This window comes from Pongo abelii, chromosome 5 (assembly GCF_028885655.2).
Source record: "Pongo abelii isolate AG06213 chromosome 5, NHGRI_mPonAbe1-v2.0_pri, whole genome shotgun sequence".
Taxonomy (NCBI): Eukaryota; Metazoa; Chordata; class Mammalia; order Primates; family Hominidae; genus Pongo; species Pongo abelii.
In genome coordinates, this window is record NC_071990.2 from 91,589,129 (window position 1) to 91,593,581 (window position 4,453).

Sequence of the window (4,453 nt, forward strand, 5' to 3'; positions counted from 1 at the left end):
AAACTTTAGCATCTTATTTGCTCAGAGAGAAGAGAATAGATGTGACCTTCAAAGTGTCTGTTTAAAGCCACTTTACATTTATTTAGCAAATATTAATGCAATTAGTATGTGCTAAGCATCACTTTAAGCATTTTATGAATATTAATCCAATTAATCTTTTAAAAACCTTGTGAGATAGGTATTATTTCCCCCTTTACAGATGGGGAAACCAGGGCAGAGAGGCTAGTGAGAGCCAGGACTTGAACCCCATGGGTCTGGCTTCAGAGTCTAGTCTGACGCATTGTGTTGAGCTGCTTTTCTGTTTTTAAATTCTGCTTGCTTATTCCTTTGATGAAAATGTCTCCATAAGTAAGTTGGAGGAAAACCTCTCCCGTTATACCCCAATTAAGATTTTACACAAGGTTATGACTGTGTATAACTATAGATTTTGATACCTGCCCCAGGAAAGTGATAAATGGGGTCTTATTTCACTATTGGCTGGAATTGCCTCCTGATCATCTCCCTGTGAGTCTTGGCCATAGGCTATAGGAAAAACCTATTTGGGTCCATCTTCATCTCCAGTCTTAACAGCTTCAGAACCCAGAATGTTCAGGTTATCAAAATCTCCCATCACTGGGACACAGTAAAGATGAGTGATATGAAGACAGTACTTGGCATCACATTAGGTGGAAAATAAAAGGAGAAGAAACACTGCTGTCTGTTTTTTGATATTCTGTAGTTTCTGCCTTACACTGATCAAAAGACACAAAGCAAATTGTGGTCCAGGAGAGCAGGTGGCCCCAGGTTTTGAGGTCTGAGTCCAGCAAACAACTAAGTGGCTTAGGGGAAACACTGGACCCAGTGCTCCTGGTCTTAGATCATTGTGTAGAGTATCCCCATGAACAGTTACCACCTAGGGAGTCAGCAGCTGCAATGTAGAGGGTCTGCTTTTGCAATTGTAAAAAACAGAGTTTTGGAGTTTATGTTTAAAGGGCTATTTGCTTTCTTTGATCCCAGGGCCACAAAGTACACAAAGAACATCTGTCTATCTTTACATTATTCTTCAGTCACAGCTGCTCTTGAGGAAATAGTTTATTTCGGTATGGTGCTTCTCAGTAACTCCACAAAATAAATTTTATATATACCTTATAGCATATATTTTACTTCAGACTATGCCAAATATAGCCTTCAAATTCTGTAATAAATACATAGAAAATTATTTTTGTTTATATAGATTGATTTCCTCATTGACCTCATTGTTTTTAAGAGGATAATTCTAAATTATTTTTTAGTGAGTGGGGTTTTAGGTTCAATATATTACTTATGGTCTTAATGTGTTTTGCCAAACAATGTATTCTATTTTTTTCTTTGTGTTCTTTACATATAGCTTTTGTGTTTAGTGTCAGTGTTGGATTTAGGAAACATGTATGGCTTTTTTTTCTCTATGAATGGGGCGGTGACACTAACACACACCAACCACACCCAATGGCCATGTATGACATAACTGGTCTGCTCACTGTTTCATATTTAGCTAGTAAATTTCTGCATCAATTACTAAGCTGATATGAGCATACAGCCAAGATTCAGGGCACATAGTCTTATCTTTTCCCAAAATAGTTTCAGTTTTTAGTAGGTGATTTGTTTCATTTCAGGATGTATCTAACATCAACATCACCTAGTTACACATCAGCTGTAACAAATTAGGTCATATTTCATCATATAAGCATCATGTACTGATGTAGATCATGTCACAATTTTTTGTGACCTTTTTGGTATCTTCTTAATTATCTTCAGTCATTCAGAACCATTGACCTATTTCCCTTACATCCTTCGGTTCTTCATACTATAGTATTCTATTATGATAGACTAGAATGGGCAAATGATTGTCCTGATTCTTCTGTCTAAGGATGAGTCCCAATGTGGTCCCAGAAAACCTTGTGTACCATTACCCTAGAACCCCAGAACAGAGGTTCTGAAACATCACCACGCAGTGGAATCCACTGGAGGGCTTTTTAGAACACTGATTGTTAGGCTCCACCCTCAGAGTTTCTGATCCTGCAGATATGGGTGGGACCCAAGAATTTGTATTTTAACAAGTTCCCAGGAGATTCTAACTCGCTGGTCCCAGGCCACACTTTGAGAACCACTGCTCTAGACTCTTGTGAGAAATTTGCAGAACCCTTTGCTACTATACAAAGGGGCATTGTCAAACCTGACAGGTCCCAAATGGTCTCAATCCACTGATCTTGATCGTAAGTCTAAAAAATAAAAAAATCTATTCTTCTCCCATAACAAGTACTGCTCAGAATCTATCTTCTCTGCTTTCTGGCTGATTCAGTCTTAATATGGAAGGTTTTTATTCCCAGAGACTTGGAAGCAAGATCATGTATAGCTGGTGTTTTGGCATGCTTTATCTCTGTGGCAGTCAACATTTGGAATACATAGACTCTTGCTCTCTTAAGCACCTGAAAAGAACATTTCTATACTTTTGGTTTTCTTGCTTACCAGAGTGAGATAGACAAGAGGAATGCAGAAATGGTACCACAAAAACAAATGCTCCTAGAAACCAAACAGAACAGGTAAGCACATTAGGGCTGTCCTGGTTTATGCAGAATTCCTTTGAACCTCTATTCCATCTGGGTGTGCACATTTTTTGATGCTCAGATTATGTAATTTCGTTTTGTTTTCTGTTTTGCTGTTCTAGGCAAGGAAGAGGAATTCAGACTCTTTTGGGGGGTCTTCTTTCTTCACTACATACCAATCACCAATTGCTTGAACTTCATGGAGAATTAGAAAGGTTTCTTCATCCCAGTCAATCCTGTGTCCAATAAATATGGTTACATCGATAAATAAGGTTAACCTGAAAGTCCAACTAACATTTTCTTTAAATATATTTTGGAGCAGATCTTGAAATTTCCTTAGGTAGACTGTTATAGTGTTGATTCATCTTTACTTTGTGGAGATCTTTACCTTAGGTTCTACAAATCCTTCAAATTTAAGTCCATATTTTTCTGGTTCCATTTTCCACAGAGATGGAGATCTGGTTAGGTGTCTTGTCTCCTTGTGGTAATACAAGCACCAATTAAATCACACTTTTAAAAGGCAGAACAATTTGAGATTCTTATTTCTTTTGTGCGTCTAGTTTCTAATCTTGTTAATGTCTTTTTTTCTTTGTGACCTTCTTAAATATTTGTAAGCTTTTTTTAAAAAAATTCTTTTTTAATAACATGTTTGACTGCTTACTTGCTATGTGTCAGGCTGTGTTCTAAGCACTTCACATGTCATTACATGCTTTACCAAATTAGTAGATGTGCATTATTGAAGCCTCATGGTTTTCTAAAAAATTAATCATTTTGCATAAAGATTCCGACATTTCTCTCAAGCGAACAGAAATAATTTCTTTTCTGGTCATTATTTCTTGTTTTCCTACCTTGTAAGGGCTCTCTGGAAATTGATTTTCGATTTGCACCAGTTGTTTTAATATTCTAGTGTTTTCCAATTCTGTCAGTATTAGTAGCTTCGACGAATACTGCAATTTACCCTGACATTCAGGGAAGCTCAATATGCTAATTAAAATATGCTGATCAGGAGATGTTAAATTTCTTTTAGGATCCAGTTAAATATAACACAAAGATTTCTGACAGAGAAGAAATGGATGATAACAAATATAGAAGCAGGTGGCAGAAACTGTTTAAAAGATCACTAGATGTCATTCGGGAAGATAAGGCAAAATAAGAATATGTGCTAGAACAGAACAGTTTAACCCTTGATAATTATTGGAAAACTTCGTGCCTAACATAGGGCTGTGTTCATTCATTTGGCCGTTCAAGCAATAACTATGCTCATGCATGTGGTCCCTGTATTGAAGCTCAGGCACAGTGATTAAGATGTCGTTCTTGTTCTTGAGGGACAAGCTGGCAACGAGCAGAAGGGTGTAGGCATCACTCACCTCATCCCTGCATTTCATAAGTCGTGAGAATGGCAAGTCTTGCACACTCTTAATATGCCAGTTAGGGGCATTTTGCTTGGGATGTTGTAATTGAGAAAAAAAGAGGAACGTGCTTAGAGGAAGGTAATTTTTCCTATGGGGGTCCATGATGACAATGGGTGTGAGGAATCCTAGTGACTGTGGGAAAGAGTGACTGCTGTTGTGAACCAGGACACGCAAGTTGTGCCAATGCCTCAGGAGGCTAAGAAAGGCCCCTCTCCCAGTCTGGAGCATGTCTGAATTGGAGAGCCAAGAGGGTGCACAGTGCTAAGGGATGGGACAGAATCTAGTCCTGGGGGGTTCTTGGGCCCCTGAGATCTGAAGTGGAGGAGATGATGCTCACTGCGGGCAGAGGCTCTCATGCTCCCTCCACATGCAAAGTTCAGGGTTCCTTGCTGCTTTTGTTTAATAAAACCTCTCTCTACAACCTTTTCTTAATAGTCTCACTGGGATGATTCTGAAGAGAGAATTTATCATCAGGTCAGG

At 38.4% G+C, this 4,453-nt stretch overlaps 1 long non-coding RNA gene across 1 annotated transcript; it reads left to right on the plus strand.

The window, feature by feature from the left end:
- The first annotated feature begins 1,989 nt into the window (after positions 1 to 1,989).
- Positions 1,990 to 2,851, plus strand: LOC129059778 (uncharacterized). Its single transcript, XR_008525867.2, has 3 exons — positions 1,990 to 2,231; positions 2,488 to 2,558; positions 2,684 to 2,851. It is a non-coding gene; the product is annotated as an uncharacterized LOC129059778 (long non-coding RNA).
- The last annotated feature ends 1,602 nt before the right edge of the window (positions 2,852 to 4,453 follow it).